At 42.2% G+C, this 7,725-nt stretch overlaps 1 protein-coding gene across 4 annotated transcripts in view; it reads left to right on the top strand.

Annotated features, from left to right (window-relative positions):
- Positions 1 to 7,725, top strand: part of znf592 (zinc finger protein 592) — a 198,980-nt gene that overhangs the window by 42,840 nt on the left and 148,415 nt on the right. The gene's annotated exons all lie outside the window — the stretch shown is intronic.

The raw sequence follows: 7,725 nt of genomic DNA, 5'->3' as shown, positions 1-7,725 counted from the left end.
CTTCCTGACTTTATGAATGAGCCTACCATGGGGAACCCTATCAAATGCCTTGCTGAAGTCCATATACACCATCTTTGTCGACCTGTCTTGTCACCTCCTCAAAGAACTCAGTAAGATTTGTGAGGCATGACCTGCCCCTCACAAGGCCATGCTGACTGCCTTTAATCACACAATGCTTTGCCAAATAGTCATAGATCCTATCCCTCGGAATTCTTTCCAAAACTTTGCTGACCACAGACGTAAGACTGACTGGTCTGTAATTGCCAGAGATTTCCCTATTCCCCTTCTTGAAAAGAGGAACAACATTCGCCTCCTTCCAATCCTCCGGTGCGACTCACGTGGAGAGTGAGGAGGCAAAGATCTTTGCCAGCGGCTTAGCAACCTCCTTTCTCACTTCCTGGAGCAGCCTAGGAAATCTGGTCTGGGGACTTATTAATCTTAATGTTTTCCAAAGTTTCCAGCACATCAGCTTCACCAATCTTGATCTGGTCAAGCCTGTTTCCCAGCTCCTTAAAGTTCTCATTCACATTTCCTTAGTGAAAACTGAAGCAAAATACTCATTTAGGGTTTCCCCTATCTGCTCAAATTCCATGCACAAGATCCCTACGCTATCCCTGATCAGTCCTACCTTCTCCCTGATTATTCTCTTATCCCTCACTTATGAGTAACATGCCTTTGGGTTCTCCTTAATCCTATTTGCCAAGCCTTTTTCATGCCGCCTCCTGGCTCTCCTCAGTCCATTTCTGAGCTCCTTTCCAGTAAGCCTGTAGTCCTCTAAAGCTGTGCTAGATCCTTGCTTCCTCCACCTTACGTAAGCTGCTTGCTTTCTTTTGACGAGAAGCTCCTCTGTTCTCGTCATCCAAAGTTCTTAATCTTACCCCTTCTTACCTGTCTCAGAGGAATAAAGGCGTGCAACACTCGCAACAACTGCTCCTTAAACAGTCTCCACATGTCTGCTGTGCCCTTTCTGTGGAACAATTGCTCCCAGTCTGTATTTCCCGACTCCTGTCTGATAACATCATAATTTCCTTTTCCCCAATTAAATATCTTCCCTCGGTAACTGCTCCTTTCCCTCTCTAAGGCTATGGTAAATGTTAGGCAGTTGAGATCACTGTCACCAAAGTGCTCTCCCACCGCGAGATCTGATACCTGTCCTGGCTCATTGCCGAGCACCAAATCCAAAATGGCCTCTCCCTTGTCGGTCTGCCTACATACTGAGTAAGGAAACCCTCCTGAACACACCTGACAAAAACGGCTCCAAACCAAACCATCTGCACTTTAGGAGGTTCCAGTCGATATTGGGAAAGTTGAAATCACCCATAACTACAACCCTGCTACCTCTGCATTTTTCCAGAATCTGCCCGTCTATGCGTTCTTCAATCTCTCTACTGCTATTAAGTGGCCTGCAGAAAGCCCCCAATGTGGTGGCTGCTCCCTTGCTGTTCCTGACTTCCACCCATACTGAATCAGCAGACAGACCTTCCTCAACAACCCTCATTTCTGTAGCTGTGGTGCACTCTCTGATTAGTAATGCTTACACCCCCTCCTCATTTTCCACCTTCCCTGTTCTTTTTAAACATTTTAAACCCTGGAACATCAAGCAACCATTCCTGCCCTTGTAAAACCCACGCCCCTATTATGGCCACTACATCGTATCCCCAAGTACTGATCCATGCTCTAAGTTCATCACTCTTATTTTTGACACTCCCCTTGCATTGACGCAGAAACACTTTAATCAATCCGTTTGTTTCATCACACGAGAAACCTTCCCGGTAGATTCACTACATCCTGTAACTGCCCCGTCTGCAACTGTCCCCCTCTCAGATACGTGGCTCTGATTCCCATCCCCCCTCCAAACTAGTTTAAACCCTCCCGAATCACACGAGCAAATCTTTCACCCAGGACATTTGTGCCCTTCCGTCCTTCATGTACAGGTCCCACCTTCCCCAGAAGGTATCCCAATGGTCTAGGTATCTGAAGCCCTCCCTCCTGCACCAGCCTCGCAGCCACGTGTTAAGCTGCATTTGCTGACTGTTCTTCACCTCACTATCTCTTGGCATGGGTAGCAAAACTGAGATCACTACTTTAACTCGTCTTGCTCTTCAGCTTCCAACCTAACTCTCTGTAGTTACTTTTCAGATCCTCAATCCCTTTCCTGGCTATATCATTGGTGCCAATATGTACCACGATTTCTGGCTGCTCACCCTCCCCCTTCAGAATCCTGTAAACCCAATCGGCGACATCCCGGACCCTGGCACCAGGGAGGAAACGTACCTTCCGGGAGTCCCGTTCCTGACCACAAAATCTCCTGTTAATCCGTCTAACTATTGAGTCCCCTACCACTACCACTTTTCTGTTCTTCCCCCCTTCCCCAGAGACCTGACAACTATGGCTTTCCTCTGGTAGGCTGTCCCCACCGGCAGTATCCAAAACGGTATACTTATTGCTGAGGGGAACGGCCACAGGGGATCCCTGCTCTGACCGTCGGTTCCCTTTCCACCCCCTGACTGTAACCCAGCTGACCTTATCCTATGTCTAGGGTGTGATCACCTCCCTGTACATCCTCTCAATTTCTCCCTCAGCCTTACCTTGGTTTAAAAATGTGAGCAATGAATAGCTGTTTTCTTGTTCAGTACAAAAACCTTGTGTGTTTTCTTTAAGTCTGATTTCATCCGTTAGGTAAAAGGGGGATTTTGGATAGTTGGATTACAGTTTTTAACACTTATGATGATCTCGAGAATAAGGGGCTTGATTTCCAGAGCACCACCCCAAGGACTACACATTTTTAAAAACTGAATAATTGAAGTTAGGGCTGTTTTGTTACAGAAAAGCAAATTTTTTATCACTCAAAGGAAAGTGTAAATGTGGGGTTACTTATTGGTTAAAAAGTACATGCTTTTTTAAAGAAGCTGGATACTTTTGAGACACGTTGCCATGAGGTGTTTTTGGGGAGAAAATAACTAGCCAGCAGCAGGGATTGGATTAATCCAAATTAGCGCTTTTGATGAAGACTTTGCAAAAAGAAAGATAATTCCTAATTCAAGCTAAGACCCAAGTCCAACTCATCAGCTGTCATGCTGAGGATTCCCACAGCTGATGATGTGATATTTTACCTATATTATCCACCCACAAAATTCCTAAACAAAGTCTGTCTGTATTATATGTGGTAAACGTGTGCCTTTGTACATAAAGCGGGCATGGTTTATTTTTGCATTAGTAATTAATAATCTGTCCTTGCCACATTAGTGGATACGCTTTTTTTCATGAATAAAACCTGGTGTGAGTTTCTTTTATCTTGGATTATGGTCATAGTTGAGCATGAATCATCCAAGAGATTAAATTGATCATATTTAAGTATTCCAACTTTAAGTACATTTAAGTCATCATTGGACAAGTATATGGACGTACATGGAATAGTGTAGGTTAGATAGGCTTCAGATTGGTATGACAGGTCGGCGCATCATTGAGGGCTGAAGGGCCTGTATTGCGCTGTTATGTTCTATATTTCACATTTGTAGTAAGTTGTGAACTAGTTGGGCTTGACTTCTAGCACATTATTCCCACCAGAGTGTCATAGCTCGTTGTTTTGAAGTTGTGAACGAGAAATGAAGCTGGTGGATTGTAGAAATTATCCTCTACAATTGGCCTGTAACTAGAGTCGGGATGTCTACTTACAATAGTCATGTTGTGCTCGCACCATATGAACTGCATTAGTTTGAGAAGGCAGCTTGCCACCACCACCACCATCTCAAGGGCAATTAGGGATGCACAATGGATACAGCCTTTTAGATTTTTAGCTTCCAATCTCAGTGGAGGAAATTAAATGTTGGTTATTTGCATCACTTGTAGAATTTCTTCTTTTACTCGTCTTTGATCTTTGACATACAAACTTCAACTCTGTATTCAAGTAGATTCCCATATTTTGAACAGCCTAAGGGCTCATGGTTCAGGTTTAGTTGCTGCCGCAGTAACTTATTATTTTGAACAGGTGGTCAATCAAACTAGTTTTCTTTTCTGCAGTTTTATTGGAAAACTGATGACTTTGAATAATTTGTTTATTGCTGAGCACTCTTGACATACAAATAGAAAGTCAGCTTAACCTTGTGCAAGTGGAGAAATCAGTAGTACAAATTCATAAGGCAAGCTTGAGGTTCTAAAAGCTTCAAAGTTTTTATTTGCTGGAATAAATTTTCCACATGACTGTTTGGGTGTAAACTATAATGGCATGTCTGACTTGTACCGTGGTCCATCTTTCCAACATTGCGTAATGATTTTAAAAGGTTATGGACTTTTACATAGTATGTAATTTGAAGTCAGAAAATGTGGGAGCAACCTGCACTGAAATGCAGGGTATAATTTGGATACTTTACTGAAGAACAAATCACAAAAAAAACCTCTACAGCCAATCTCTTGTGATTATTTATGGATGTGGCCTTATTTCTGGTAAATGCAGGCAACAAGATCAAAGTGCTGCCAACATGAAAACATCACTTAGCCTCTTAATGTACTGTCTTCAGGTCAGTGGGTTTCTAATTTTGAGGCAAAGATGTCTGGATGAGCCATCTTCCCAGAGGAACCATTATTCGGCAAGCCAGTTCTCCCTGATCTTGTACGACTTGATAGACAGCCAAATGGAAGAAACTTGCAAAACGTGCTGGTCAGGAGGCAAAGACATAAAAGATAATTTAAAATGTTTGAGAGGTGAAAATAAATAAATGAGCAATTTGCATTTTCCCATGACTGACAAATCTACCGTATACTCTTACATTAAATTGGAGAATATTTTCTCAATTATGTCGTCTAACAATTATTCAGTTAAATTACAACCCTGCATTAAGTTGATATGTCCTTTTTAAGGTCACAGTTGCTGCATTTTCTGAGTCCATTAGAACCTGATTGATTGCAGAAATCCTCAGGTCACCTAGTGACCTTTTCCATATTTATCCTCCTGCAACATGAGAGGAACTTGGGGGTAATCTGAGGTGTGATTGATATACCTCAGTACAATTACTTATATATGTGATTGAGTCTGCCATGATGGAATGAAAAGTCACGCCACAACCTTAACCTTTTGTTTTTAATTTGTTCTCTTCTCATTTTGAAGTTTACCAAAGGTGTTTCTCACTATTCAGTTTTCTGTTGTAATTCATTCCTGGGATGTGAATATTGCTAGCCAGCTTTTAGTGCCCCTCTTTAATTGCATTTGACAAAGCAGTGGTGAACTGCTTTCTTGAGCCACCAATCACCTGGCTTAGATGCAGTGACAGTGCTGTTATTATGTAACATTTCAGGATGGAATGGTGCTGTAAGTCCCTGTCAAAAGGGCTGTGAGACTTAAAAGGGAATGTGTAGATCATGTACCTCCTTGTTCTTCCAGGTGGTAGAGACCAGGGGTGTAAAATGTGCTGTTGAAGAACTTTTGAGTTGTTTAGTGCATTTTTTAGATAGCCCTTTAGTAGTAGAGAATGAGTATTGCTGAAGAAATACAAATGTTATTGAACCTTTTTATTTTGTACACATCAGTGCAGCTCAACGGAAAATTTTACAGCAAAGAGAAAATGACATTTATATTGTTTGGGAGAAAAGTGGTGAATGGTTAGCAAGGGGTCACTGATGAACAGAGATACCTCTGTGATAAATGCACCAGTTAATGATGACTGACAGCTTGCTGCCTAGTTCTGATATAATTTTAAAGCGAGTTGACTATGATTAGTCTGGAGCAATGAAGGAGAGAATGGCTGTCACCTGTTTTCTTGAAACAAGTGCTGTGTTAATATATGATTTTTCCTATCTGCAAAGAATAGATCATTGTGTAATATGTCACAACTAGTACACATATGTGTTCTGCAAGTCTGACTGATAATCCTGAATTGGTTGTCAGCATAATTCTTAAGTAATCTGCTCTTGAGTATTAATCTTGTTTTCTCTTCAAATGGTATTTCTCAAGTGGTATTCTGATGAATGTAAGATGAAAAATTTTGACAATTTTGTTTTGACTAAGACTCAAATTGTATGATGTTCCATTCTGCCCTCTGGTCAGACCACATTTGGAGTATTGTGTGCAGTTTTGGATCCCATATCTCAGGAAGGATGTACTGGCCCTGGAGTGTGTTCGGAGGAGGTTCACGAGAATGGTCCCAGTAATGAAAAGCTTAACATATCAGGAATGTTTGCGGACTCTGGGTCTATACTCGGAGTTTAGAACGATGAGGGGGGAGTCTATTTGAAACATAGACAAATGTTTGAAACATACAGAATACTGAATGGCCTGGACAGAGTCTATGTTGGGAAGATATTTTCATTTGTAGGAGAGGGTACAGCCTTCGAGTAAAGGGAAGACCTTTTAGAACGGAGATCAGGAGAAACTTCTTCAGCCAGAGAGTGGTGCATCAGTGGAATTCAGTGTCACAGAAGGCTGTGGAGGCCAGGTCATTGAGTATATTTAAAACTGAGGTAGATAGGTTCTTAAGTATCAAGGGGATCAAGAGTTATGGGGAGAAAGTGGGAGAACGGGATTGAGAAACTTATCAGCCATGCTTGAATGGCAGAGCAAACCCAATAGACGGAATAGCCTAATTTCTGCTCCTATGTCTTAAGATCTTATAGTGGATCCTTTGGTATTATATATGATCCTGAACAAAGAAGAGAAAAAGAAAATGTAGTCTTGGATCATAATTTCATAATCAATTGCCTCAGAGTTTCAATTCTGACTTGCTTCTTGTGCACAGAATAAGTTTCCATCAGATCTCATGTCTCAGGTTCTAGATATAGAGTCATAGTGCTGTACAACATGAAAATGACCTTTCGTCCATGCTGACCAGATGTCCTAAATAAATCTAGTCCCATTTGCCAGCATTTGGCCCCTATCCCTCTAAGTACTTCGGTTCCAGATCCCTTTTAAATGTTGCAATTGTACCAGCCTCCTCCACGTCCTCTGGCAGCTCATTCCATACACCCACCACCCTCTGTGTGAAAATATTGCCCCTTAGGTCCCTTTTAAATCTTTCCCCTCTCACCCTAAACCTATGCCCTCTATTTTTGGTATTCCCCACCTGCGGTAAAGATCTTATCAACTCACCCTGTCTATGCCCCGCATAATTTTAAAAATCTCTATGGTCACCCCTCAAGCTCCAACACTCCAGGGAAAATACCCAAATCATTTATATAAAATGTCAAAAATCTGTGGACCCAGCACCAAAGATTGTGTCCTCTGGTTCATTTGTGGTATCTATAACGAAACTGAAAGATTGGTAGCAAAAACAGATAATATCAGGGAAGGGAAAGTGCTTAGACCTGCAGTGGCCTCAATGTGCCAGTGTTTAAGTTGGCCTCTTGAAGGCCATTTCTTTTCTGCCAAGTCCCCACCATAAGGATATGGATTATATATTTTCTGTTGAAGTGTTGCTGATGAAAGCCTGCCAACCTGAGTTAATAATATGTTTCTGGATTAGTGGTGCTGGAAGAGTACAGCAGTTCAGGCAGCATCCAAGGAGCTTCGAAATCGACGTTTCGGGCAAAAGCCCTTCATCAGGAATAAAGGCAGTGAGCCTGAAGCATGGAGAGATAAGCTAGAGGAGGGTGGGAGTGGGGAGAAAGTAGCATAGAGTGCAATGGGGGAGTGGATGAAGGTGATAGGTCAGGGAGGAGAGGGTGGAGTGGATAGGTGGAAAAGGAGATAGGCAGGTAGGACAAGTCCGGACAAGTCATGGGGACAGTGCTGAGCTG

This window comes from Chiloscyllium plagiosum, chromosome 40 (assembly GCF_004010195.1).
Source record: "Chiloscyllium plagiosum isolate BGI_BamShark_2017 chromosome 40, ASM401019v2, whole genome shotgun sequence".
NCBI lineage: Eukaryota > Metazoa > Chordata > Chondrichthyes > Orectolobiformes > Hemiscylliidae > Chiloscyllium > Chiloscyllium plagiosum.
Note: the sequence above shows the minus strand (reverse complement) of the source record. Positions and strands in the feature narration are given on the sequence as shown.